General features: G+C 42.4%; 1 protein-coding gene across 4 annotated transcripts in view; it reads left to right on the top strand.

Moving 5' to 3' along the window:
- Ph4alphaefb (prolyl 4-hydroxylase subunit alpha-1) overlaps window positions 1-15,796 on the top strand; it is a 260,485-nt gene that overhangs the window by 31,213 nt on the left and 213,476 nt on the right. For 2 of the 4 annotated variants that reach the window (XM_076379870.1, XM_076379845.1), the window contains exon 2: window positions 4,740-4,833. The exons of the other annotated variants lie outside the window; for them this stretch is intronic. The gene's annotated coding sequence lies outside the window, so the exon portion shown is untranslated. The remainder of the gene's footprint in view (window positions 1-4,739; window positions 4,834-15,796) is intronic. 4 annotated transcript variants of the gene reach the window in all.

Below are 15,796 nucleotides of genomic sequence, written 5' to 3'. Positions count from 1 at the left end.
TCGATCCCTGAGACACGAAAGCTCGACGCATTTGCCTTTTTTCTGTGCTCTGCCCAGCACGTCGGCGTTGCGCCCGCTTCTATGGCGTTCCGTCACGTTCTGTCGTGATGTGGACAATTGAACAGGGTATGTGGAATAGAAAATTGTGCTTGGGAAGTTTCCTTTGGGTTGTTAGCGATTGGAACGTGTGGAACAATCTTTGACTCTTTGATTTATGAATTTCTCAGTTTCTCAAACTTTCAGTATTTAAATTCGGATTTTAAGTTTTTCATTTTTTCAATTCCTCCATTTCTCAGTTTCCAATTTTTCAATTTTTCAATTCTGCCAAGTTTCAGTCTTTCAGTTCTTCTAAATTCAAATTCCTCGATTCTTCTACGTTTCAGTCCTTCAGCCCTTTAGGTCCTCAACTCTCCTATCAATTACTCCCTACCCAAATATTCCACTTTTCAATTCTGCAAATTAACCACCGACATACTCGCCTCGAAGCTTCTCACGAATTCTCTCGTACTTCTAGACCCATCAAATTCCGCTTGAATAGATCTTGAACCGCCTGAGTCTTGAGTCTCCACCAAATCTCACATTTCATCCGTCTCGAACCCTCGAAAAGCACCCTATTTTATCTCGTCCGAGGGCTCGCCAATGGCTCACTATTAATTCGAACATCCCCTAATCTCCAAGTAAAGCGCGCAAATCTCTAACACAGGCATCGTGGTGTGTCGGTAAGTAACAACGCGTCCCGAGGCTGATCTACACGCTTATTAACGTTCGCAAATAGCCAGTCCTGCATTTATGAACATCTCAGAACGCAGTTGCAGCAGCAGGCTCGCAGGGCGCAGTACCAGCTCCTAATTACGCGCGTTAGCAAGGGCCCTCGTCTCCTCTGGGAAAATCGCCTCGGTTTTCTGTTCTTCCCTGAAATCGAAACGCTGCGCGTGGAGAACGCGAGGAGGCTTCGGAAACGAGCGAAGGAATTCGTGTAATTATACAAATTAAAACTGGCTCCGAACAATTCGATCGCGTCGCGTCGATCCTGCACCGCTAACTCCATTAACGTAATTAAACGGCGTTTTAATTAATGTTTATTAAGCGAACGCGATGCCAGAGAAATGTCGAACGAGGTAACCATAAAAATATCCCTCTGGAAGATGCAGTGGGAGGGGGAAAAAAGGGCGTACAAATAACGCGCGATGCAGTAATAAACGTCGGGGCTGATATAATCAAAATACGCGCGTTAATTTGCATACAAATTGAAATGATATATTTTGCATTAGTCGGCTCGCGAGGGCCACGCTGAAACATTGAAATTGTATTTAATTAAGCGCGCGATTTCGCCAAGGTATTGCACCACGCTGCCCCTGTGCACCGTTATATGCTCGAATTACGTTAAATAAGAGAGGCTCGTGCAACTGGCTACATACGAATGAAACTGCTTCCTTGGTATCGCTGGCCTTAAATTCGCGATAATTTCCGCTGGGAAATGGAGCCTTCGACGTGCATCGAGTTGCATTCATTGCGATACGGAACAGAATTAGGTAGCAGTGATTCTGTATTTATTCATAAGTATCAATTACTTTTTCATTACTCAAGACTTTTCAGAGTCCCTTACATAGCCAAAGTCGATAAAATCTCTGTATGGTTAGTTAGCAAGAGATCACTAACTTTCTATTTATCTACAGTGTAAAATCTATCTTAAGTATTCTTAAGGTGCTAATACACCACAGTTCGTGAACTGGAGGCCAGGATTTGTCTGCCCTCTTTAGCTTTACCTTACCGCTATTATCTCTGTTCTGATTGGCTCTCGTCCCTCCTGTGCCCCCTGCATTTCATTAGAGAGGATTTCCCGGCGTTTTCCTCCGACGGCACTCTGCGTTCTCGAGTCTCTCGTTGAGCGCTCGCTGCGAATGGGGATTCGATTCGAGCAGATTCTCCGGAGAATTCAAAAATTATCTCGAGACCGCTGCTCAATTGCTAGGCTGCTTGCGATCGAGCCATTCCCGATATCCTGGGACAAGCATCCTTGACAGTTTGGTATTGGTAAACGCAGCAGTTGCATCGAGATGGAAAATTCTGTGGGAGATGGAGGGAACCTCGGAGCACTTTATTGTTTCATATTTTACTAATTTTTCATTTTTTAAAGAAACACTGCTTTATCATACCCTACTTATTTTTCGATTTTTATATTTCATTTTAGGGTTAGAAGTTCGATCTTTATTGCTACCTTTTTAAAAGAAAATCTACTAGGGAGGCTTCACGAGCCCACAATCATTTCTTCCTGATTAGTTATTCAGAATGAATTAAAAAATATCGAATATTCCCAATCAGGCACACTCAGCAGGGTCAGATAGTGTCATCGACAAATTCCTCTCCTAGGATCCCACGAATTTCGAAAACGGCTCCGAGTCACGTTCCCATGGAATTCTCGAAAGGCTTTCGGACGTCGTGGCCGAGCACAGCTGTGCAAAACTTGAGGGTTTATTTCGGCAAGGAGCCATGGAAACAGTCGCATCGGTTCTAACTCCCAACGTGCACCCTTTCCTCGGGCTGATGCAGCTGCATCTTATGCACTCTGCGCCCAGGAGAACCACTCACGGCGCGTCGTTAACCAGTATGCACGGCTAGGATTATTTTATAAGCGATTAAACTTCGACTTATCGGGGGCACCAGGAGAACGCTCCCGCCAGTCGTTAACGATAGATGCACTTTGCATCTGAATATGCAGCGTCATGCAAAATGCACCCTCCCGAGGGGCCTGGCCCTTTGGGTTCTCCAGGATGCAGGAAGTTTCCTTCGGCACGAGGCGATTTTCGAAACATCCTGTGCTGTTGGGATTTTAATCAATCCTAGCTACTTTTCATTCCGCTGCGTTTATGGTTACATTGTTAATGAAGGCGAACATTTTTTAAAGTAAAATAATATCGAAAATAATATTTATGCTTTATGAAATTCGTAAAATATATCTTCAGAAGAAGGTGTATTAAAAATATTAATGGCCTTCTAGTAGCTTGAAGATATAATAGAAATTCTAGTGTTATTGCATCGTGTAACTATAATTAATATATTGTTTAAAAAAAAACCCTGTAACCTTATAATCGTGGGTGGGGTTCCTTTGATCTCTTGACAAGCAATATTTTTAGACTCAGTCCACCATTGAGTATAGTAACGACCTGACAGAATCCAATTTCCAAAGCAGCAGCACGAATTTCGAAAACACCACTGATCAAAGACTAAATTACCCTCAATAATAACCACTCGATTTTTCTTCAAACCGACGTTTTCCAATTTTCCAATTTCCCAATCCTCGCACAAAGACCCATCCACGTAACTCCTAAACGCAACCTACCACAGAGGTTCCCTGCACTTGTAGAACGACGTGATACGTGGGCGTCGATAATCCTGACAAAGTGACGCGGTGAATCTTTTCGTTGAGTCCTGGAAAGGGAATTCGACGATACGTCACGTCTTGATCCTTCCAGGGAAAGTCGCGAGGGAGAAGCAGCTCGCTGCCGTCTCACCCTGGAATTCGCCAATAAGGTCGAACCGGTCCCCTTTCAGGACAGCTGACATCCTACGCGAGCTTCGAGGGCTGCGGTTGATAAAAAACTCAGAGATTAGCGAGATCTCGCTCCTTTTTCTACTCGAAGGGGGAACGCGCTAGTTTAATTTCAATCGGACGCGTTCGGCTTCGGAGAATGAATTTTCCCTCTGTGATAAGGGTCGAGGAATGGTGTTCGGCTTGAAATGAAATTCCACGGTTCATTGATTCCAGTGGCGTGCGATATCTGAGTCCTCGTGTGGGAAATATGAATTTATTTTATATGTGAATAATTGTATAGAAGATATGTGAGGTAATACAGAAATTTTAATTTATGCGCTTGGCTCGAATACAATTTTTGCTATCGACTGATATAGTAGCATCAGAATTCGAATTTGTTTAATCCCTTCAGATTTTATGCATATTACAATATATATTGTTTTATTACTTTAATATCTGATTTAAAATACTAAAATTATGATTGCAATCATGTATACTCTTTTTTTTTTCATTTTTCTTTGTTTTTGAAGAATCAGGTCTGAAGGGTTAAGCTTGGATCTGTAGTGGGATTGGAAAGCTGTGAATAATTTTTTACAATCGAATAGCTATTATTTCTTTATGTGCTTGTAAAGTGTGTAAGCAAAGGTGAAATATGGGCAGAGATTCGTCGTGTCTCTTGAAAGGCCTGTTGACCAGAAGGGAAAGTCTTGTTGATAGAAGAGCTCCAGGGAAGAGCATGCCAATCGCTACGAGAGACTGTTTAGGTTACGACTTTCGATTGTTTACGATGAGGTCTTTAAGGAGGGGTGCCTCGAAATGGCGAGACCCTTAACACTGTCGAGGGTGCAGTTTGCCTGGAAATATAGTGTGGTAAAGTGAGGTGTCGAGTGGAAGGTCCTCTAATATAAACAGATAATAAGAATTAATCGTAGTTCTGCAAGAAGCTAAAGCCTTCTTTTTCCAATATTCTTATCGCTTGCCTAGTATCTCAAAGATATTCACTTTGCTGTTTGTGTCGTCGATCTGTGAAGTGCTAGAGCCAGAGTTTCCCTTACAAAATAAAAAAACATCTTTAACTTCATGATCAGTGATCAGTTTTCACTATTGAATTAGCTTCGTTTAGGTACTCCTAAATTAATTACTCATTATCAGTGTTTTTAAAATATTACCTTTATTTTCAACTAGTTTTTTTTTCGTTATTTTACAGCAGTCTAAAGTGTGTGAGTGTCTTTCATCTCACAGGCATCAGCGAACTACTGGCCAAAGACACAGAGAGAGATCATTAGATAATCAATAGATCGGTGAGTGAAGAAATTATCAAATTTTCTTTTATTTCCAATTTTGTTCATCATACATTGAATATTGTGTAATAACAGTTTTTTAAAATTGTGGGGAATATGTATCCTCTGATTAGGATATTATTATAAAAAATGGTTCGTACTGTTGGATACCCACAAGTATTAAAATATGCAAGTTTCAAGTAAATACTGTATTTCAACGAGTACAACACTTAAAAATATTGATGAGTAAGAAGACGTGTAGTCGAGAGAAGCTCTGAATACCAAAAATCCTCTTGCAATTATCCAACTCCTTATATACTAATAGTGTAGGTCGGGAGATGAGGATCTTAACCCTTGGTTTAGTCACTAAGATTTGTACTCCAATTAGAAAATACATACAAATAGCGATGTCACTTCCAACCATAATTTTCTATCACAGTTGTCTTCATAGTTCAGGTCTCTGTAATCTAAATACTTCTGCGCGAAATAACTAATCGTGTTCGTCTCGCGCGATTCAGGACTAAGGTTAAAATTCACAAGAAATCCACATAGAAAGAATTCACATAGAAGGAAGGACCCGCAAGAAATTTCACCACATCGTGGCACATCGTTAGAAAATCGCGCAGCTTCTAACAAGTGTATTCTTCGCCAGAGGCTCCTCTGCGCTCGCTTAATTGCGCGGGACGGGGCTCGCGGAAACGAGGGCACTTGCAGCTCGCTTCCAGCCGTTGTTTTTCACCGAACGCGCTGCTTTCAAGTCCCGGATGTCCTCTTAAACGCTCGCTCAGCGACGGGGCTACGTGGAATCGTTTGCTCCGCGATTCTCCAGTAAAACTCGACGATGGTCGTTCCGATACGTATGGAAAAAGCGAATTGAGACGCAGGGACCGTCTGACACGTCTCTGGCGTCGAGGCATGCTGCACGATTGACCCACATCGCGTATCTTCATCCATTCAATTCGTGGCTTGCTCCGAGTCAACGCGGACACGCGAAACGATCGTTTGAACTTGCGATGGGGGACTCTTGATGCCCCTTTTTTCGTTCCACTCGGTGTTGCACTGTGTTTCTTTTGATATGTGATCGTTGCTATGTTCGCTGTACCAGGGGCGAACGAGTTATAGCGATCAGATGAGGAAGGCATTATTCGTACGACACGAGCGACTGTATCTACTGTCCGTGTCCCATGAGAAGTCTCCTGGAAAGCATTAAAATCAATGCTTTTCAGGGGACTTCTCATGAGACAGGACAATTCATATTTTAGGTAGGTATAGAAATATTGTCAATTTTTTAATTACTGTAAGTTCGTAAAAGAAAATCATACACTAATGTTCCTAGAGTCATTTTAAAGGGAGAATTCTCAACGAGCCCCTCACAAACCAAAGCCCCCAGTCGAAAATCCCAGTACCAAAATCTGAGAGCAGTTCAACAATCGGGTCCATTCGTTTGCCCCAGAAAGCTCCTCGAATCCCGAAACAATTTTCTCGCGAGTAAAACCGCCTGGGGAATACTAAACCGTTTTCTATTGTGCATCGAGAGCCAATGGCCCCGTATCGATAACAGAGTCGAAAGATCGAGGAAGAAATCGGTGGCGGCGTAGCCAGTTATAATTTTCCCGAACGAACTGCTCTCGTTTCGGTTCATTTCTGATTCTCGTCGCACTCCCGCCGTCTAACAACGTGAAACGACCAAGACTGGGTTCGAGGGTCGCTTCTCACCCTGGCAGGAGCACTCGAGCACTGCCTACGCGCAATTTTCCGCCAGTTCTCCCAGGAGAGGGACCGACCTTCCTCTCCTCTGCGTTCGCTTTTATCGAGACGAGCTACACCCCCGAAAAAAAGAGCAGATACAAGGTGTACTGAAAGGGGATGGGGAAAGGAGGGAGGCAAGTGGCGGCGGAAATGTAAATGAAAATGATAATGTCGAGAGTGCGCCGTAACGCGAGCACCTGGAACAAGTTTCCTGAAGTGGCTCCGAGAGAGTGTTCCTCTTGTCAGCCAGTTCATTTTCTTCCCTTTCTTCGTCTTCGGAGGACATGTGACGCGCTCAGCTTGCGACTCTACGGAATTCTACCGATGAGTAATTAATTAAAGAGGGTGGATTTATTGTTTTCTTGGGGTGACGAGGAACAGTTGTCAACGAGGGGAGTTATATTACTCAACTGAGGGTGTTGGTGCATTTATGGGGAGTTTTGATGTGGGGGAAATATAGAATATGCAGAATTTGTGAAGTTTGTGTTATAGATAATATCGATTTTTGGAAGGTAGAAAATATTGAGATTTAGGTTCCAGTTTTTTAGTCAAATTTCTATGAAGTCTATAAGAATTATTTAAGTATTCCTTTCTTCTTTACTTTCACATCTGGATCTTGTTTAAATGTTACAGTTATGTAAAAGTTACAATTTGATCATTGCACTTTTCAGTCTCCTTTTCAGTCAGATTGTACTAACACTTTCTCAGATTTCGAATCCAGAACACATTTCAGCAGAATTTGAATTTCAAGTAGCGTCGTTTAAGTTTCAGATTTCGACGTCTGACATTTAAATTACCACAATATTTCCAGTAGTATAACCTGAAATTGCAAGTCTGAATTTTCAACAGTCCAATTTACATACGTAACCTACAGAGGACTGTACCTAGCTTAAAAATTCCGACAAACACCTACTTAATTATAACAGTAGCCTACCTTACACTGTAACACATTTAAATTGTCACTGAATTTTCAGTTCTCTGGACTCCTGTAATTCTATTCTCCTCTTATCTCGAAAGGATCTAAAATTTCCGCGACAAGGAAAGAATAAAATGCGTCCCGATGCAGAGAGCAACAGATAAACGAATTAATTTTACAGCGACTAATCGTACAGGTGCCCGTCGAATCCGCGACATTTACGCCGCGATCAAAGGGAGGGTAGAACTGTGGACAGAAGGGTGGCGAGAAAGGGCGCGGAGGCGAGGGAAAGTACATTTTCATAATCGAGTCAAGTACTTCGCTGAGTGTCTATTCCGGAATTTTCAGCGGATCCTATACCTGTCGGCCGCGTTGACTTCGACTAAAAGGACATCGGGGCCAAGTACATTTGATTTTCCTCGTTACTCTCTCGCCCCTTTTTTTCCTTTTCTCGTAATGGAAACTCAGTGCGCCTCGGAGCGAAAGAGAATCGTTGAGGGCTCCTTGAATCAATTACACTTCACTCCTAGGAGATATTCTGCCCGTTTTAGGATTCTGTCTTTTGTATTTCAGACGTGAAAATTACATTCATTTTTGCGTATATGTTGCGAATTTCTGGAGCGCAGGAGATACGCTTGTGATATGAGGTCGTTGGAAGTGGCTGTTTTATCTTGTTATGTATGCGTTTCTGACACACAAATTAAGATATAGGAAATGTTGGAAATTAGAATATTTGAAAGTTAAAATATTTGAAAATTTGAATATTTGAATATTTGAAAATTCGAATATTTGAAAATTCGAATATTTGAAAATTCGAATATTTGAAAATTTGAATATTTGAAAATTCGAATATTTGAAAATTTGAATATTTGAAAATTCGAATATTTGAAAATTCGAATATTTGAAAATTCGAATATTTGAAAATTCGAATATTTTAGAAATTTGAATATTTAAAAATTAGAATATTTAAAATTTGAAAATACTAATATATAAAAGGAATCAGTTTTGGAAAAGACAAGACGTTCTCAGTTCCCATTTACCGGCGACAGCGTTCCAAGAAATTGATTTCGCCATTGGAGATGGAACGGGTTTACTTGCATCAATGAATTCCGAAAAATGTGCACAGTGATGTTTCCATTCGTTCGCTTTAGCGACGTTTGGTACGATTTTCCGCCGTTTCTAACGTTAAACGCGGCCGACGCATTTCAAAGAACCGCCCTCGCGAGAGGCGCGTCGAGAAGCAACCGGAAACGCTTTGAAGCCTGTCCTCGGGAGGTCGATGAAGGAAAAAGACGACAACAATGATTCGCCCAATTTCTGAGAACACTCCTACGTGAGTCGGAGAGAAAACGAGATTTCCCTCCTTTGACGGGAAAACGCGCTACCTTCTGCTCGATATTTCGAAAAATTCTTTGCAGCCTCTATCGCGACGAATTCTCTCCTCTATTTATTTATTAGATATCATCGCTATATATTGTTATCGTCGGATATCTTTTAAACAATTTTCAAACTGAGGAACAAGTAATCAGTAAAAATTCAGGGTTCGAGAATTATAGATTTAAAAAGACGCATCACATATCAAGAAATCGTCTAATTCTAAAAGTAGTCTCCACAGTATTCGATTTCTTTTTATTTGAGTAACAAGAAAGAAATATTGACTTAAAAAGATGCACCACAGTTTAAAAAAATTCATTTCCTAGTTAATTTCTTTTTATGTGAGCTACAAAAAATAATCCATAGGAATCAGTTACTCATAAATACAATTTTTTTCTTTCTGCCTCATTCTCACTAATTACAGACACTGTTTCAGTATCGTTTTTATTGTCCCAAGTGAACGCACTGGAAAAGATTCATCGAGAGCCGTACCATAAATTTCGTCCAAGTTTTTCGTAAAGTCGAGGCCAAGTTTCCTCTTGCTATTTCCAGGTAGAAAGGGGTTCAGATACTCCCCCCCTAGGCGTTCTCTCGTTCGATTTCGAAACTGAATTTCCTGCTCCCTATCGAATAATCAGAAGCGCGAGACTTCGCCAGTACCAGGCATAATCCTGGCTCACGCCTAGCTGAATATGCATGAACGCGTTCGAGACATAAGCGTTTCGCTACTTAAAATAATTCAGCCGACTGTTCTCGTTCCGTTGATTGCGTTCCATCTGCCTGCTAGATCCGCGGCTAAATACCTCGGAATTGCGCGGAATATATACCGAGGACCCCGCCACAATGCCTGTTTAGAGGAGAAATTGTTGCCAGCTAAGCGGGCTGAAACTTCGGGGAAACTCTGCCCTTAACTATCAACCGTTCCGTCGACAGCTTCTTCGAAGAGTTTGACTAACGAGGTCGATGCTTTGCCCATCGCTGCCTCTGCTATCCTTTTCGTTTTTTTTTTTTTTTTTTTTTATTATAACTTGCTTCCTGTGGCAACTGGACATTTTAGAACAGTGGCCACTTTCGAGCCTTCGGTAAATTTTGTGATCCTCAAGAAGTGATCCTCAAGGACATTGTTTTCACGGATTCACGGACTAAGTTCGTCTATAGACAAGATGGTGATTGCAGATTGGTTGAAAATAATTTACGCTCCAAGCAGGAATAGACAAAGAAAAAAATATATATATAAAAAAAAAGAAAAGTGTAGTGTTTCTATGCATCTGAAGTTTTCTACTGTCTTCCATGTTTTGCTTTTATGTATAATTTAAGTTAGGTATGTACATACGTATTTATTTCCAGTTTAGAAGCAATTTGCCCTATTTGTTTAGTCACACCCTTGAGGATCACTTGGAAAATCAGCCTCTGTATCTGCTTACAATATTATTTTTCAAGGTAATAATGAACCTCAGTCAGAGTCAGTACTTCTTAGATGAGAATTTTAGAGTTCAAGGGGTTCAAACAGTGATAAAATGAATCATCGAATGAAAAGAAGAGCAGGCCTGCAGAGAACGTCGAGAATTGGGTCAAAGTGAAGCAGTTTCACGACTACAGCGTGGTAGAACAGTGTGTTTGGACAGTCGGGAGAAAGTTTCCTGCGTGGGGACACTCGATGGAAGTTGTTTCTGGATTTGAACCCCCGACAGGTGTGCCCCGATCGGGGAAGCGTGAACCGCTCTGAGGAAAAGTATCATCGAAGTGATTTCCGATTTAGAAGCACTCGCGCCCTCGCGACAGCTACTTCGAGACTTTCGAGTCGTGCTCGAGCCGAGAGCACGAGGCACGATCGTCTCGAGATCTAATCGAATCTCGTTTCTGCGGCCAAACAACGGTGAACGCCATAGAGCGTGAGCTGGGAATAGGTTCGATGCAGCAATGTTCTTTCCCTCTGCTTTGCGTGATGTTTACGCGTAAATATTGAGAATGAAACTCGAAGTCGAGTGGCGGAATTAAAACGAATTTCGATGTCGATTCGCCGCTGTTTACTCCAGATAACGGTGCCCCTGTGTTTACTGGAAAACAAACGGTTCACGAAATCGATTGGGAAGCTGTTAATAGTGTTGCGATCGTCCCTGCTGTGTAGGGGAATAGTTGAGGGTTGCTTGATGGTATAAGTTAGTTTGGCTTAGATTTTAGTAGTTGACTATATTGGTCTCAGTGTGGATGTTTTGGAATTACGTTATGATAGGCTCTAATATTTTTATAGTATCTTTCTTATATTAGATTCTTGAACTAGAAACTCTAATTATTAAATGAATCTCATATTCAGAATATGAATATTTGCATTATAGATTTGTAATCCAGAAATCATGACACTATTTTCAAATTTTCTCGAAATACTTTCACCCCATTTTAAAAATTTTCTCAGAATACTGTTGCTAATTTTACTTTCTTGAAAAACATTAATCTCGTTCAAAGAATCTGAATATGTACATTGTAGATATTTAAACCAGAGCTCATGACCTCATTTTAAAATTCCCTCAAAATACTTCCAGCAATTCTTTTCCCCAGAAAAATACTCCTGTGTGTACTTCTGAATTTTAAAGTGAACTTAAACGTTCCCGAACCTGAAAGTTTCCTTGTTCAACTTCCACTGTTGATAGTGCCTTGTTCGCTGAAGTTCTGGGAGCAGGGTGTGAGTCGAACTTTCCGCAGTATCTAATAAAAGTGTACAGGGCCCGAGCCTCCGCGAAATTGCACTCATATGCAACAGCACGCGTCACGACAAGGCAATGTTCCATGAAACATGGAAAAGCGTAATTCATGCGCGATGCTCGATTCTCGATACCTCGTGCCTTTACTCAACTCGCTGAGTCTCTGTAATTTATCGACTTTACATCGAGCTCCGAACGCGAGAGTCGTCTTAGACGAGACTACTCTTTCCCCTGTTCTTTCGTAACTTTCTGCGCCAAGCTGAAGACGATTCAAGTTTCTGTGAAAGGGTGAATAATACCCCTGGAGTATCGAATTCTCACTGCTGTCGGGATCTCGAAAGGGAAATCGCAAATCGGTGTAAAATAGCTTCTTTAGAATAATGCTTCAATTTGATTTCAAGTGAAGCTTTTTATTAGCTAAAAAATCTAGTAATTGAAAAACTATAGGTATTTTTTAGTATCTGGAATCATGAAAGTGTTCTAAGTCGAAATTCTAAAGATATTAAATTCATCATTTAGTCTTGCTATTTTCGTATAACAAATAGTGCAGAAGAAGATTCAAGTGATACAGTTGCGTGACTCATCCTGTATAACATAAACAGATCCTTTTATTATTGCCCATATTTCGAGGGTCTACCATTTTCCCCATAACCATACCTCAAGTAACCCAGCTACAGTGATTAACTCCCTCAAAGTGAATTTATCCGATTTCCTGTATTTTTTGGGGTTTCCCAGCAGGAATCCCGTGCAATCGACTCCGACGACCAACTTCAGCCCACGAAATATCGCTCAATCGACCATTCCGTACACCCACACTCTACCTCGAACTTCTAGAGCCTGATTACAGAAGCTCCACGAGGCCGTGCGTCTCGTATTACCCCGAAGAAAGAGGGTTGCGTTCCTAGGTTACCCTCTCTCCGCCTCCAAGGAAAGTGTACTAAGAAAACGATCGTGTAGAAATATTCCCACTGTTCTTTTCGTGACGAGCAGGGTTGTCATACGAGTTCCCTCCTTGGAAATGACGGGGGAAGAAATAATAGGTGTCCTATCTAGAGTCTAGGAGTTAGGGTTTAGACCAGAGCTGTTTACTCTGGTCTAAATTTCGCGTCTGCTTCCCCTTCCCACGACTACTGTCCTCATAGCGACGCTGAAGAGGCGGCTATAAACTCTACAGAGTGATCAGTTTATCTGGAAATCCTCTAAGCATCGATAGCATTTATTGCAATAGCTGTTAGCATTGTACGTGCTGCCAACACTCATTAGCAGGTTTCCATATAAACTGATCACCCTGTATGTAGCGCCTCTGTTGCTCCCTACAACGATACGAGAGTGATGAAACCACTGAGGTCACGCGTGCCCTAGTTCGAACAGCTCTGGTCTAGACCTATACCCTGTACCCTGTACCAATAAGACGCCTGTTATTTCTTCCCTCACGTCCCAGTTTCCCTCGCTACGCCTAAAGGCAGAATTCGTATGGCAACCCTTATGACGGGCCTCTGGTTTGGAGAGAGGCGCAGGGAGCGTCTCCTCTCAAAGCGTAATTTCCCTGATGTCGGACGGGCGCAAATAAAATAATATAAAAGACAAACTGCATGGCTAGATGAACCGTGAGGGAAGTTTCAAAGCGCAACTCCAAAGAAAGAAGCGCGGAAGAAACGGTGATTAAGCTCCCTTTGGCTAAGAACGACGGAACTCTGATGGAACTTACACGGGAGACGGCGTATCCGGTTGGAATTTCCCTTTCGGAGCGTCTAAACTCGGCGCAGACACGAGGACCGGGCGTGGGGGCGGCAACTTTCTTTAATCACGACTCGCGAGAGCCTACCGAGCGTTTGCGTCGGGTCCTGGAGGTCTGTGCAGACCGAGGATGGAAACTTGTGCTTGGGAAGATCGTGTTGCTGGTCGAGGGGTGAGAGAGAGAAAGAGAGAGAGAGAGAGAGATAGAGAGAGAGAAAGGGGGAGTGAAAGTCACAGAGTGAGAGAGTGAGAGAGTCTGAGAATAAAAGAGTGAGAGAGAGGGGGGGGGAAATTCAATATGTCCGAAGCTTGGTTTTCATTCTGTAACGAGATATCAAATATGAAAACTGTTTACGAAACAGTTCAACTTACCGAACTTCCTGGCAGGAACTTCGTCGCGAGCGGAAACCAGCAAGTTCGGCTTATCGAGTCTAGACCTTGTTCAAAAGAAGAAACTGAATTTCCTTCACCGCCGCTTCTCTATCCGCTTGCAAACGGCTGGTGTTATGTCGCGAGTTTCTGCTGGTTAATTGGCTGAATATCTAAAGGGAGGCGAGGTTGCAATGGTTGTTAAATTTGCAGAGTTTCCTATAAAAATAAATGCAACCAGAAACAACCCCAGGGGTTCCTGAAAAACGACACCGCGATTCGCGGTTCCTATCTAGCTCCCTATATTCCCCTCTAGTTTCCTAGGATTTCGGATATTTCTCTATCAAAGAGCTTAAGCGCTGAAATTCTTGACACATCACAGCGAGCAATCCCGCGTCCCGCGCAATTCGTTTCCTCGGTAAATCATTTCGGCGGATGGAAGCGAGCAGGTAAATAAACGTTCAATCGTTTTATCGCGGGTTCATCGACATCGTACCGCGCGAGCCGAAAACCTGGAAAAAGCTTGACCCGAGCGGCGCATCGATGAACCCTATCGAAGGCTGTCTCGTTCATCATTTTCTTCGATCCCAGCCCTATCTCTGCTTTTTCTGCTCCCGTCTGCGCCGTGACGCGCATCTCGATCCCGTCGCGACGAGCACACGGGGCCGAGGATCTCGGTTGAGTCTCGTCGGCTTTCGGTAACCCTGAGTGATCGAAATTTCGTGATCGACAGAGCCGCGGACAGGTCCCTTTCACCCATAGAGATCGAACCATTCACGATAAACCGTTGTTCGCGATGCAATTATTTGGCGATCGAATTTCCCATTAAGCTTCACCCGCCTCATTTGCCAGCGTCGATGTTCCTTTCGCTGAAATATTGTAAAACAATATTACGCCGGTAATTAAAACGAATTACAGCCGATCGTCGTGCTCGAGCATTGCGCAAATAATTTGTCGAAAGTTGTACCCTGGGGAGAGACGCGTATAATCATATAGGGGAGATAATGAAATCGTTTGTGTTGTACGATACGATTGTCAATTAACTACCTTATTTTTGAAATCACTGACGAGGAAAATTGCTGAAGGAGTTGGCATGAAAATTCTCTGCAAACTCAATTTGCAATTTTCGTTTGAAACAGCACAGAATATTGGAAATATTAATTAGACAGGGCCGGGGTAACTGTGGAGGGGTAATTACTGTTTTTGCATAAAATCCCTGCAACCCTTCTCAAAGATTTCCCAAAGCAAGGGTGTTCTCATCGATCGTACGATTCCTGACTATTCGATAACTTGCAAATTGCTGGCATAACGGGTGAAACAACAGGGGGCAGACGATGGGAAGACTTGCTCCTTTGAAACCAGACACTAATCACCTCTGATTGCGCGAGCCGTTCCATCAACCATCTAGGGAAACACGATCGTCTGGGCGATATTTGACAAGTAGGAAGATTACAAGCCGAAGGGGCCGCGGCAAAGACCGTAGTCCTGCGCGGACGCGTCGATTCGGGCCCTTCCTTGGAAGTAATTAGTACAAATTGCTCCCGTGCCTTGCGTGGACCCGCCCGCTGACGCTTCTGCAATTGCTTCCTTATGATTGCTCGCGTTTGCTTTGATTGCGTCGTTGAAAGGGCTCAGGCATGAAAAGCAGGATCCGCTTTTCCTTCATTTTCCTCGCTGAAAAGGCACTATTTTTGTGAAATAAATTCTTCCAGAAATGTCGTTAATTCTTCTGTGAAGGAAACTGAGTGGGGTTACAAATTTGCATGAAAAGGTGACGAGAAATTCAACTGTGATTTTCAGTGAATTCAGTCAGTCATTTGTCAGACGCGCGAAGATTAATCTATTTTAAAGGATAATTTGAATTCTAAATAGCTCAATGTTAAAAATATTTGTGAAGAGGTCACAGAAGCTTGGGCTCTGTTTTTTCAGTGGATTTAACCAGTCATTAGTCAGACAATCAAAGACTAACAAATATCAAGAGACAACTTAAATCCACACAATGTTTCATGACTAGAATATTGTATGAAAAGGTGATGAGAGATCCAGCTGTAGTTTCCAGTGAATTCAGTCAGTCATTAGTCAGACACTCGAAGATTAATCACTTTCGAGGGAAAACTTGAATTCTGAATATTTCCTGAGA

The sequence above is a fragment of the Calliopsis andreniformis genome, chromosome 1 (genome assembly GCF_051401765.1).
Source record: "Calliopsis andreniformis isolate RMS-2024a chromosome 1, iyCalAndr_principal, whole genome shotgun sequence".
Lineage (NCBI taxonomy): Eukaryota > Metazoa > Arthropoda > Insecta > Hymenoptera > Andrenidae > Calliopsis > Calliopsis andreniformis.
Note: the sequence above shows the minus strand (reverse complement) of the source record. Positions and strands in the feature narration are given on the sequence as shown.